Source organism: Mixophyes fleayi, chromosome 11 (genome assembly GCF_038048845.1).
Source record: "Mixophyes fleayi isolate aMixFle1 chromosome 11, aMixFle1.hap1, whole genome shotgun sequence".
Classification (NCBI taxonomy): Eukaryota; Metazoa; Chordata; class Amphibia; order Anura; family Limnodynastidae; genus Mixophyes; species Mixophyes fleayi.
This window is the reverse complement of record NC_134412.1, coordinates 48,753,068-48,767,980: the sequence shown is the minus strand read 5'-3', so window position 1 is coordinate 48,767,980 and position 14,913 is coordinate 48,753,068.

The following is a 14,913-nucleotide window of genomic DNA, read 5'->3' as shown; positions in this document are numbered from 1 at the left end:
TCAAAGTAACATAGTAATATAGTTGATGAGGTTGAAAAAAGACACCAGTCCATCAAGTTCAACCTATTTTGGATCTCCTGCGATCCCTCACTTATATTTTAAATTTATCCAGAGTAAGCAACAGCCAATCTGTTTCAATTGTGAAAAAACCCCAGACCCAATATTGCAGTCCTATTTTTACCCTATATACACTACTATACTTTATTTTAATTAACGGTCGTATCCCTGGATACACTTTTCTGCGAAAAAATTGTCTAACCCTTTCTTACACATAGCTATTGAATCTGTCATAACAACCTTCCCTGCCAGTGAATTCCATATCTTGACTGCCCTTACTGTAAAGAACCCCTTCCTTTGCTTGTTGTGAAATTTCCTGTCCTCTAACCTTAGGGGGTGACCACGTGTCCTGTGTATAGTACTTGGGGCAAAAAGTTCCCATGAAAGTTCTCTGTATTGACCCTTAATGTATTTGTACATAGTAATCATATCTCCTCTTAGACGCTTCCTTTCTAAAGTAAACGTGCCTAAACTGGCTAACCTTTCCTCATAACTTAATGACTCCATACCCTTTATCAATTTTGTCACCCTTCTCTGAACCCTTTCTAGTTAGAAATTATCTTTTTTATAGAGTGGTGCCCAGAACAGTACTGCATATTCAAGATGAGGTCTTATCAACGATTTATACAGTGGCAAAATGACACTGTCTTACTTGCATCTATACCCCTTTTAATACATGCCAAAGCTTCATTTGCCATCACAGCTGCTGCTTGACATTGAGCACTATTGCTAAGTCTACTATCTACAAGCACTCACAAATCATTTTCCATTATAGATTCTCCTAAATTAATTCCATTTAATTTATAGATTGCATTCTTGTTTGTGATCCATAAAAGCATAACCTTACATTTATCTATGTCAAACCTCATATTACATTTTCCAGCCCAATCCTCCAGTTTATTTAAGTCCCTCTTTAGAAAAGCTACATCTTGCTCTGATTTTATTACCTTACAGAGTTTAGTGTCATGTGCAAAAATAGAAACTTTACTCTCTAAGTCATCACCAAGGTCATTAATAAATATGTTATATTCAAGAATCGGCAGGTATGATAATGCCATGAAAAAAAAACTTAACGGTTCAAACATATCGGTAGCAGTTCTCCCTTCACTTCTTGAAGACACCTACATTCTCATCTTGCTCTGCAGTGTGGTTTGGGGACTGCAAAAGAACCTGCTGAAAGTTATTAACACCTACAAGCTCTGGTAAGCAGATAGACTCATGGATGTGCAATGAAAAACCATACCTGTTAACTTTAATTTTTTATTATTTGTTAATGTATGAATAAATAAGACATATTGTGTTTCCCCTTATTTTTTACATAAAATACACATCTGAATGAGTACTGGAAAATCTGCATATCCACTAAAGATTGACAGCTTATAATGATATGCCTATATTCCTAATTGAAGTTAGCAGACTCCCAAAGGGGTGACTCCCTCAAGGAGAAATTGAGTCACATGTGGTGATTGATGTTTCTTCCCTATTTCTACTCAAAGTAAGCACACACACACACACACACACACACACACACACACACACACACACACACAAAAAGGTGCTTGGAGTTTGGATTAATTTTTTTTATCACTGTGGAATTCTTATTATACACTTTATAGTTTTTTAATTGATCTTTTTGATACATTTGATTTATTTAAATCTTTATTATTTTATTTAAATACACTATATCATGTTTTTTTTCTGTTTGTGTTTCATACTTCACTTGTTTATGCGACCATTGTTCGGATGAAACCACACATTGATGTGAAAGAATAAACAGCAAGATAGACCTTTGAATGGACTTTAATGTTTTTTGGGCTGAAATATCTGTTTGGTGCTTCTATTGAAATTTACCTTGTGAGGACTATATCACGTGTTATATTGTGTAGAGCCCATTGATGTCAATCCAGTCTGTGTTTGTCCACATATCCATAGTTAGGTGGACAGTTGGTACAATGGCATTTTCTAGAGACTAAATGACCTCTTGTTTAACCTCCTGGTATAACTGAGGAATCACTGTTTGTGAGAAATGGCATTGAGATGGAATTTGGTTGCATGGAAACATGACCTCAACTAATCTGCTAAAACCAGATGCATTGATGCTGGAAAATGGATGCACATCCAATGCTAACATATATGTCATGGCTTTAGTAATCCACTGTACAACAGCATGCTGGCTGTCATACTTCATTAGATGGACAGCAACATCAATAGATATTTAACAGATGATGCTAGATGAAGGGCATACTGTTAAATGGTGCAAGATGAAATTGTCCTTGAGCCCACCCATATGTTGAAAAGGACATGCACATAGTTTAGCAAACCAAACACTTCAGTCACAGGGACTGTCACTTTTTTGGCTGACATTCTTGATTTATTTGGGCCCCCTTATAAAAGTGAACATTTTGGTTGTTGTTTGTTGCACAGGAGAATAGATAAGGATTTTAACATTTTACTAATGGTCATGTGGCCAACACTGGTCATGTTCCTCAATAGTGACAATGCCATCACCCTCATCCTCATCATTCTCATCACAGATGTCTAGATCAATTACATTTTCATTTTTCAAAAGAAGATACATAGGTAACTGTTAGCATGTGTGACATATTGGAGAGTGACAGCAACTACACAATAGAGAGGGACAGCAGCATCAGTTTCAGAGCTCACTAGACAGACAATGGTAGAACACAGCAACAGATGACATAATTTAAAATGGTGGAAGATGGGCTTGTCCTTGAGCTCTCCAACCTGGGTGTGGCACATACAGCATGTTCGACAGTTACATGATTGACATTTATAATATGTTGATCACCCTAATGTAGACATGGTTGTAAAGTCCTCAATAATGATATTGACAGTATTATTAGGAGGACAATCGAAATTTAGACAGTATTATTGACAATTCAAATGTAGACAGTATTATTAGGTTGACAATTCAAATATTGACAGTATAATTTATTAGGTTGACAATAATATTCCTAACACTACCCCTGTTCCTAGAACTATCCCTAACTCTGTCCCTGTCCCTATTCCTAACCCTGTCCCTGGCCCTATCCCACCCAAACCACATAATACTATAAGATGCGTCTCTATATAGTCATGTTATCATGTCTTTTCTATTCCTACAGTCATCTACTTGAATACAGACACCTGAGAGTATGTGTTCATCTAATTAGATAACAATCCCATCTTAAATGTCTAATTTTCCGATGTAAACAATAAAATCTTCATAGACACATAAACATCAAAACAATTTTTTAGATAATGAAAACCATCTATTTTGAGCGGGTAAAGATGATATTTTGCCATTATTTAACCCTTCATTCTCCAATATTACAGTGTGTTTATGTAACTTGAATTCAATTTATATTTCTAATTGCATACACCTTTCTTCATTTGTAGAAAAACTTCCCTAAAGTCATAATGATCCCACAGGTTCACAGAATAGTAGTTTATACCGTAGCCAATCATTCTATATTTCCTAACCTTGGTGCTCTCATCTCCTCCTTCGGTCTTCAGTATCACCTTTATGCTGACGACATTCAACTCTATATCTCCTCTCCTGATCTTTCCTCCACCCTCCTCGCTCGGGTATCCGACTACCTCTCCGCCATCTAATCCTGGATGTCCGAGCGCTTTCTCAAAATCAATATCTCTAAAACTAAACTCATTGTCTTTCCTCCGCCCAGACTCCCATCTCACCATGACCTCTCTATTATCGTCAATAACACCACCATCTCCTCTGTCACCCAACTTCGCTGCCTGGGTGTCACCCTTGACTCCTCTCACTTTTGCCCCCCACATTCATTCCCTTGCCCAAGCCTGTTGCTTCCAACTACGCAACATCACCCACATCCGTCCTTTTCTCTCTCAGGATGCCACCAAAACTATCATCCATGCACTCATCATCTCCCGCCTTGATTATTGTAACCTCCTCCTCACTGGCCTCCCCCACTCCCGTCTCTCCCCTCTCCGCTCTATACTCAATGCGGCTGCAAGACTCATCTTCCTCTCATGCCGCTCCTCCTCTGCCTCCCCTCTCTGCCTTGCCTTACACTGGCTCCCCTTCCCCTACAGAATCCTTTTTCTAAACTCCTCACCACCACTTGCAAGGCTCTCTCCCACTCTACTGCCCCCCTCTAGCCTCCTCTCCATTCCCACTCCTGCCCGCTCCCTGCGCTTGGCCAATGACCGCCACTCTTATCACCTCTTTCCACTCCAGAATTCAAGATTTTTCCCATGCAGCCCCCCTTTACTGGAATGTTCTCCTTTGTTCCATCCATCTCTCTCCTACTCTGTGCTCCTTCAAACGTGCACTCAAAACTCACTTCTTCCTCAAAGCCTACCAACCATCTACTTAACCCCCATCTCCTCCCTTCAGCTCGTCCTCCCTTCTCTCCCCTTTCCTCAACTGGCTCCTCTTGTGCCTGGTCTGTTTACCCTCCCTTAGGATGTAAGCTTGTATGAGCAGGGCCTCCTCCCCTCCAGTCTCCATATCTGTTCTTCCGCTCCGTCTTTACTGCATATGACTGCCCAGAGTTTCTGAAGTATTGGTACTTTTTGTTCATTGTTCTGTATGGTTTCACCCTGTATAGTCTACTGTTAGTACTGTGTGCGGCGGTGCAGATACCTTGTGGCGCCTAACAAATAAATGATAATAATAAGTATAATGAGATAAACAATATTTGCCTCGATCCTATAAAAAAATGAAACTGAAAACTGAAATCAAAAGTAAACATAAAAATGAACCCCCGCCCCCCCAAAAAAAAGTTCTGGAAATGGTACAACATAGGAATACCTTGTCTTTCACATTCAGCTGGGTCCTGTTTTAATTATTTGCACATTGCTATTTTAGTGTGAAATAGGAAGCACCTAGAGCTTACAAAGGATTGCTGCTCCTGTAGTAATGACCTGGCCACTCACTCGGGACACCTGCATAGTCTTCACTTCACATATTGGACAATGCTACATATGTGACTTTTGTTTATATTTTCCTATTTTTTCATCTATGTACATGCAGGTTTTTTTTTTTCAGTATATACACTATATGGACAAAAGTATTTGAACGCTTGACCATTACACCAACGGGGACTGTAATGACATTGTAATCAAATACATATATTTTGATACAGAGTTGGTCCCTCTTTTGTCACGATAATAGCTGCTACTCTTCTTGGAAGGTTTTCCACAAGATGTTAGAGAGTTTATGTGGCAATTTGTGCCCATGCATTCTGAAGAGCAATTATGAGGTCAGGCACTGATGTTAGACGAGAAGGCTAGGCTTGCAATATCCATTCCAGTTCATCCCAAAGGTGTTCAATGGGAATGAGGTCAATGCTCTGTGTGGGCAAGTCAAGTTCTAGAAAAGGGCCTTCCCCAAACTGTTGCCACAAAGTTGGAAGCATTGCATTGTCCAAAATCACTTGGTATGCTGAAGCATTAAGATTGCCCTTCACTGGTGATAAACCCAAAACCTGAAAAACAGCCCCATACCAGAATCCCTCCTCCACCAAACATCTCATTTGGCATAATGCAGTCAGTGAATTTTATCATGGACATTATGTGAGAGGTGTGTTATCTGGTTTATTTCAAGTTATTAACTGGTATTTTTAATTTGTATGCTTTTTTTATATAAACAGTGTGTTATATTCATTTACAATAAATAAGGTTTTTAAATTGACTATACAGACATTCCGCAGTATCTGATAGCAGATTTATTATTACATATCTCCACTATTTGCATAATTTTTCAAAAAACTATGGCACCCCTATCTATTGTGTTTTTGTGAATTGTCAAAATAATACTCTTTACACCTGAATTGTCGACCAATGTTGTCGACTTTCTGGATGTCGACCAAATGATGGTCTAGCTGTCGACCGCATTTATACAAGATGATGGACCATGGCCAAAATTATTAAATAGTGCAAGATGGATTTGTCCTTGGGACCACCCATATGTTAAAAATGACATGCACATAGTTTAACAAGCCAAACACTTCAATGACAGGTACTGCCACTTCTGTGGCTGAAATGGTTGGCATGTTTGGGCCCCCACAAAAGAGAATATTTTGTTAGTTAATTGATAAACTGGAGAGTGAGACTAGGGGCCTGATTCATTAAGGATCTTAACTTAAGAAACTTCTTAGTTCAGTCTCCTGGACAAAACCATGTTAGAATGCAAGGGGTGCCAATTAGTATCCTGTTTTGCACATAAGTTAAATACTGAGGGCCTGAGTCATTAAGGCAAAAAAGGAGTAAATGTTCTCTGGGACAAACCATGTTTCAGTTTAAGGGGTGCAAATTAGTTTATTATTTTGCACATAAGTTAAATACTGGCTGTTTTTTCATCTAGCACACAAATACTTGTTAGCTTTATTATTACACTGAAATTTAAAGTTGATCTAGGACATGTTCTACCCCAAGTATAAATCTGTCCCAACATTTTAAATTTACCTCCCCCTCCAATGCAACTTGGTTTGCCCAGGTGCAAATGTTACTCCTTTTTTATGCTTTGCTCTCCTTAATGACTCAGGCCCTGAATGTTTTTTCATGTAGCACACAAATACTTGATAGCTTATTTGTACACTGAAATTTAAAGTTGATATCTGTGAGCTACATGAAAAAACAGTCAGTTTTTAACTTATGTGCAAAACAGAATACTAATTTGCACCCCTTGCATTGTAACATGGTTTTGTCATGAGACTGAAATAAAAAGTTTCTTAAGTTAAGATCCTTAATGAATCAGGCCTTAGATCAGGATTTTAATTTTTAACAAATTACTAATGGGAATTTGGCTATCAGGGTCATCTTCCTCTATGGCGACAATGTCATCACCCTCATCATCAATAATGTTAACATCATCATTATACAATATTAGTTTATCCCCACTGGAATCTAGCGTTGGAGATTCTCTTTGTGGTTGGCCGCAACAACAGTATTCAGAGAATTTGTAGTTCATTTTGATAAGCACCGGTTTTGCTACATTTTTGGGAAGTAGTCACCTCCAATGATCACTCACAACGTTCCCAGCTGTGCAAAACACCCTTTCCGAGTAAAAACTGGAGAGGGGTAGCTTAAGTACACCATAGTTAGTTTATACAAATGACTCCAAATTGCCTTTTTTTCCTTCCAGAATTTAAAGGGACAGTCTGAGACGCTAATTACTACTTTAATCATTAATGTAATCCTCCATCATTCTACTAATACAAGGTGAATCAGATTGAGACATGGTAGAGGTGTCAATTTATTTGGGCATTTCTTCTAAATCTAATAGATATCATAACCTTTCACTTTATGCTGGGACTCTTAGATATGGGAAGTTTTTTTCGGGCACCACCAGTTTTAGGAGAAGCTGAAGCAGGAGACTTGTCATTTGCAACTTAAGAAGACAGTTTGCTCACAAGGAGCCTTTTGGATCTGTGAAGATTTGTTTCAGATTGAAATAAAGACATTACATATGAGCCTGGTTGCGAAAATGTAGTGCTCCAAATTGAAGATGCTGCAAACCTTTGGGTCCCGGTGAAGTGAATAAAGGACTTGCTCCACAAAGCTAACATACTTTGCAGAATCACCAAGTTTCATCTCCTCCTTCAGCTTTTTCAGCAGCTTTTCCATTAGTTTGATTAGGGCTAAGACTTGACTTGGCTGCCAGTGTTTGAACTTTCTTAATTTGTTACAATTTCAAAGGGTGTCAGTAGCCTACAAAAAACAGTAAGGATTCTACAATATGCTTGAGTAAGGTAATATGCCCCACTCTCCCTATCTTGATGTATAGCTCTTGCTGGCTTGTTGCTGTTCCTATAGTCGTTGAAGCATATAAAGTGTGGAATTCCGCCTTGTTACTACCTCTTGCTTCAGTTGGTGGCATGGCAGATGATATCTTTTTTGCAGCTGCTGCATCTTCCATGAGGATACTGCTTGCCTCCTGCAGCTCCTGTCTGCCAAGAACTATGTTGGACTTTGCCATTATATGTATCCAGCCTGCAGTACCGTTGTTTCACCAAAAGAGCTATTGTGGTACTTCATCATCATTATTTATTTATATAGCGCCAACATATTCTGTAGCACTTTACAATTGGGGACAAACATAATAAACTAATAAACAAACTGGGTAAAACAGACAAAGAGGTGAGAAGACCCTGCTCGCAAGCTTACAATCTATGGGACAATGGGAGATTGACACATGAGGTTAAGTCTACATTTTGCATTTTGGCCCAGCCAGACTGTAAAGGTAAAAGTGACTCATAAGCTAGATGATCCCATCACACAACAATGTTGGTCAGGGGGTAGTTGTCTTGTGTGAAATTGTGTAACAGGCTAAAGGTAGCGAGCTTAAGAGAGTGGCTGAGGAATATTATAAGCTTGTCTGAAAAGGTAGGTTTTCAGAGAACGCTTGAAAGTTTGTAGACCAGAGGAGAGTCTTACTGTGCAAGGGAGAGAATTCCATAGAGTGGTACTTGGTTTCTTCTCCTATGTGCTAGAGCTAAGCTCGCTACTCTTAGATGTTTAGCACCTTTTTCTGGCCTTTAAAATACTGTCCCTTCCAGCAGTCTTTGCCAGTTCATCTGTTGCCTTAACTTCTGCTGGTTCTCCTATGTATTATCCCTAATTGATTTCCTGGTATTGATCTCTGCTTGTCCCTCCAGTTTGGCGTCTCTTCCTGTGTCCCCTGACCCGGCATTGTTGTGATTTCGCACCTGCCTTCTACCTGGTATTGTGATGGGCTGTCTGGCTTTGATCCCAGGCTTGTTTGGCTCTCCTGTGTTACTGTGTCTGCAGTGTATTTCTCCCCTAACAATCCAGCATCTACAGTCTGTAGCACCTATCCATTTGTCTAGCTCCTGTGTCTGAAATTTTTACACCTCTATGTCTAATCCAGTCTCCTGGCTGTCTGCCTACCTGTTCCTTAACCCTACAGACCACTACACTTTCTCTGCTTGCTGATCATCCTGTGCCTTGTGCCTCATGAGTAACCTGGATTTCTGCCCCCTGAGTAGCCTGAGTCCTGACACCCATGACTCATCCATTATAAAAGCCGAACTTTCGGTTTCAGCGGTTAGTGTTTGGAACGCATGCAGGTCTATGTTTTTCACTGCGGCACAGATAGCAAAGCGATCCCATATGGCTCTTAATAAGGTCAGGTGAATCAGCATATGTTTCCCGTTCTCCTTCTACGCGTTTCACCTATACAGGCTTCATCAGGAATTGGGATTTATTTGGGTCTAGCTCTTTTAAATAGTCTGCAGTTTATGACGTCAATTAGGATTAACACACACCTTCAGTTTGTCACAACCAATAGTAGAGCTGATATCAGTCCATTTCAAATTCATTATAAAAAGTTATGTGTATATATATATATATATATATATTTATATATATATATATATATATATATATATATATATATATATAAACAAGTTAACCCGTGCATGATACTCATGCATTCTAGTCAAATCAAGCTACTTAAGGTGTTAAAAAAGTTCTTGTCATGCATTTGGGCCATAGCCCAGGCCTCCTCAGGGGAAGAGCATTACTTCCCGACGTAAGCGCCCTTTTTTAACGTAGTTTTGTCCACATGTCACCACCTCATCATTCTTCTCCATCACCTCATCCTTCATTTTCATCGCCACATCTATCCAGATGTCTATCCAGACACAGGGATCTCTCTCAGCGGTCCTGAGTATCACACTCCTCTCACTCTGTCACCCCCGGCAACCACCAACCACTCCCCACTGTCACCCCCGGCAACCACCAACCACTCCTAACTGTCACTTCTCCTTCAAGAAATATATATATATTTTTTTTTAAATCTTTATAAACACTTTTAACAATTAACAAATTAAATTAACAAATTAAAAACATCTTAGTATACCAAATTTCAGCCCTTTCTGAATTTTTTTTTCCACACACACTAAGAATTTAGTAGGTCAGTGTATAACTCCGCCCAGCAGGTGGCGCTGCAGCTTGGTTTTATTTTTTACACACACACACACACACACACACACACAGACAGACTAATACACGCCACTAGACATTTATATTATAGATATATATAAAGTCAATGACAATAATCCTGGCGCTCAATTCGTGATAGTGTCAATGTAGTCCAATAAAAGTTCACACCAGGACACCTCCTCCAAACAAAGTGGCAGCCTCCCTTTGCTCGAGAATAGGATCCGTTCTCAAAATCTCCCAGTGTTTAGTAAATGTGGATCTAATTCTATTCTCACAGCAATTATAGTTAGTAATAAAAGGAACACTATATTTTTTCTTTTCCTTTTCTTTGTACCTCAAAAGGTCTAATCTATTTACCCCCTCAATCTTCATAATAGCGTCCGAAATCAGATTATCATGGTAACCTCTACTGTAAAAACATTGGGCATACATAGAGACTTGTTTTTTACACTGATTTTCAATACCACAGTTCCCCTTGATCCTATAAAATTGTGAGTAGGTGTTGGTTTTTCATTTTCTCACATGTCCACTGTTATAATGTAGGTAACTGTTAGTATCAACTGATTTAATATAGTTCTTAGATATGACCTTGTCCTCTACTCCAGATAGCACTAAATCTAGATATTCAATAACATTCTGATCGTACTTGGCAGTAAATTTAAGATTGCAATCATTATCACTGATATAACTCAGGAATTTATTAATCTGGTATGCACAACTTACAGTGACTGGATATACTATTGCCTGATCTGTTTTAGGGTATTGTACTATTTTTGGTTTTCCTTTCTCTCTATGTGAGTATACGGCACTGATGTGGACCTATTTGACTGGATTGAAATACCCAGGCTTTATATACTGATGAGCATTCCTTCAAGAATTTATTTGGTACGCATATGCACACATCCTGGTTTTGGAATCATAATTTCTAAAAATACTACACCATAGGTGCCTTTCCTTTCTGCTTTGTGTTTTAGATTTGTTCGTCGTAATACCATTCGAATTTGAAGGGAGGCTGCCGCTTTGTTTGAAGGAGGTGTCCTGGTGTGAACTTTTATTTTTTCTTGAGATATATATATATGACAGTTTTATATTGCATTCATTTCAAAGTATAAACCATGAGTATATGTTAAGAAATTTCAGGTATGAAACTATGGATATGTGCTAAGAAATATTATTGCAACAACGTTATTGTGAAGCAAATATGTAGATGGTTAAACATTGCACAAGAGACAGTGACAGTAAAGAAGCAAAATCAAGCAATACCGCCACTTGGATGAGAGGACTGAGGAATTGCTGGTCCTGTTATGAGCACACTATCTAGTGTTTGCTACAAGTTTGATTATCTGGTACACAGTTATTATTGCTTTTATCTGGAGGTGCACATTGCATGTCTGGTGTCATGTTAATTTACCCAGTTTTGGGCTACAACATTTGATCCTGGTGGAGGATTTTATCACAATAGGTGTAATACATTATACAACAATATTACACTATATTTGCTCTTTCTATTTTTTGATCTACATTGTCGCCATTCGTTGGAGAGTGGGAGGTACTACCTCTGAGGAGGAACTTCTATTCTATCACATGACCTTTTGACCACATCCTTACGGTACGCAGTTTAAGACATCTTCCCAATTTATATTCGATATTACACATTGGGGCGCCCTACTTGTTTATCTATTCGCATATATATATATATATATATATATATATATATATATATGATCAGTTTCCATGTATATTCATTGCTACCACATTTCAGAATGTCAAAATTGTCAAATGATGTAGTGAGTTGGATTCAATATGATGTAGATAATCATCATCATCATCATCAACATTTATTTATATAGCGCCAGCAGATTCCATAGCGCTTTACAATTGGGAACAAACAGTAATAAAACAATACTGGGTAATACATGCATACGTAAGGTAAGAAGGCCCTGCTCACAAGCTTACAATCTATGATCTAATGATCAGTGATCAGCAGTTTATAAGTTCCACATTCACTATATAATTAAATGTGCTCTGTTCATTATCATACACCAGTCATACCAACACCACCAAGTGTATTTTATTTACTGCCTTATATCTACTTATGCATGCTTCCCAACTATAGAATTTTATTAATATTTACTTTCCCTTTTTCCTGATCTATAAGCACATAAACAATATAAGATCAGTAACACCCTCCCCTTTAACGGCACAGAGAAACAATAGACTAACCCCACCATCGGCTTCCATACAAATAGATGTTGTGAAATTTCCTATGAACACAGACCCTTGAGAAAGCTCACAGGATAAAATGCAATGGGCCACATTTTTTTTTATAATTCTAAGCTTCCGTACATGAAAACATAATGCGCTCCAATGTGGAATGCATTGCTTGTTTGAGACCAAACATTGCAGTGTCAAGACGCCGCATAGATTAGCCGCACTAAGTAAAGTGCGCTGTTACCAGATATAGAAAGACTTGTGATTTGATTTGTGCATGGTAGCCACCGATATGTATAACAGTTTGGTACAGATAAGAATTACAAGAATTGAATAGGAGTTAGGAACTTAAGAACTGCTGTATAACTGTCTTATAGATATGCTATTTTATTAATTCCTTTGTATGTAGTGTATTATTTGTATCAAGTTTATCAATTGTACTAAGTGCTCCCAGTTGACTGTAAGTTTATCTGCAATACCCATAATGAATATTGGCACTATTTTCATTTTAATTGAATGTTATTGGATGTATTTATAATTTGGCCTGCAGTCAACCTTCTATTGTATTTTAAGTCTCTAATTTTAGATAGTGTTTTTCTAGCATCCATGTTTTCTGTGAGATTTAATTTTTTTTCAATAAAGAAGTTGTTTAGACTCACATGTATCTTAATACAATGTTCCAACTTGGTCATTAGTTATACACCATCTCTCCCCTATCTCTGCATATAAATAAAAAAAATCACGGTCCTTCCATAAAGGGACATACCCTCTACCTCGAAAGCAAGACACAGATGTAAGTATGATCCATTTATCTTTTATAATATAAACAAAAGATAAACAACTAATGCATGATCTTTTCATTGTGGAGATTAATTTGAAGACACCATACCTCACGAAAATCATTTAACAAACCTGATGCCCGCGATCTATAAAACAAGGACACAATTTCAATCTTTTCTCCTCATTTGAATTATCTATGCAATGACTTGTAGGATAAGGACATATTTTCATCTCCATTCTGTTTGGAACTATCTGCATAAATGTCTGGTAATAAACACATTTAACATTAAACCACAGAAAAGGGCATGAAAACGTAAAGCAAAACCTGGACACCTCAAATCCCTTCGCAGATACCAAAGACATTGAACCTCTCTCTCTTCCTTGAAACTGGCAAAATCAGAACATTACATTAACATAAAAGTTCCAAACTAATTACTTGTCTTGATATATATTATAAATATGGATGTTAAAGCAATTGCTTAAAGATTACCCAGTATTCTATATTCATAATTTTACATTTGAATTTAATGCATAATCTTAGTTATATCTTAAATTTACTCAATTATATACAGATTTCCATTTAACTCACCTTCATATATTGTTTTAATCCCTTCCATGATTTTGTGACGTAGAAGGGGCTTTTGATGATCCAGACTACCTGCATTTCTTGGTGGTTTTAAAACTGCTTCACATTGCACATTTTAACCTCCAAAATGGCAGAAATATCCAGTGGTTTGGAGGAAAAGAATACAAATCGCTATTTATATTCAGCAATGTGGTTTCAAACCCCTAAATCTCACGTCATTTAGCCCAAACCACATGCATTTTGGGTAAATGGCCATTAGAAAATGTAAAGAAAAAAAAATCTTCCTTCCCTTCATTAATGTACCATTCAACTTGGCATTGAACCCAGTCCTCTAGGGAGGTTTATTTGGGCCTTCGCACCCAAGGATGTCAGACAAGTAGTATTGAGCCCCTCCTGCTACTCCTGGCCGGTTGGGACCAGGAAAAAAAAAAGTTGTCCCCTAGAGTAATCGAATAACAAATTGGGCCCCTGTGATTATTAACTACTTTAAATGTGTCCCTTTGATCATTATTTAATTTATTTGTGTTCCTGTGATTATCTAATTAAATAGTACCCCCAAAATTATTAAATATAAGAATTGCTTGATTATTATCTAATTAAGGAATGCCCCCTTTGGAAATAAATAAATTGTGCTCCCTTTAGTATTGCATAATTAAATATTTTGGTTAAGCCTGCCTACTTAATAGATGGACATTCAATTAGAAGTAGTTTCTCACTCCATGTTTTTTTCAGGAGGATTTTCTAATGGGTTTTTCATCAGTTTGCAAGACTGCAATTACATCTCACTCTTTGTATTCTTATCTTGGTAAAAGTCCACAAAGTGATTTGCAATATTGCACTTTTGAAAATGGTGCCCTTCCTTTAGTTTTCTATCAGTTCGCTCTTTAATACATCTGCGTTTTTCAAAAATTGCCAAAAACAGGCGCTTTTCAAAAAGTGCAGCTTGATTCATATTCCCCTTGAAATTCAGACAATGGGCCTGATATAATAAGACATGCAAAACAATTTTTTTTTTTTTTTTAAACGCACAAAAATTGGTTGTACGCACATCTGTATTTAACAAGATGTGGATGTAAAGATATGTCTGTTGGGTCTCGGTCCATTCTGCTCTAACAGACAATACACTTCAGGATACATCCAATACATATGTGGAATACAAAGTGACAAACAAATGCACAGGAAAAAGAAATCAAATAATGCCACTTTTTGATAGTTATAAAAGACAAAACATTTAAAAATAAACAAAAGGTTTTTTTTCTTTTATTCTTCAATAAAATACAATTATTAGGTTGTTATTAATGTCTACTGTGCATAAAAATATTTTTTAT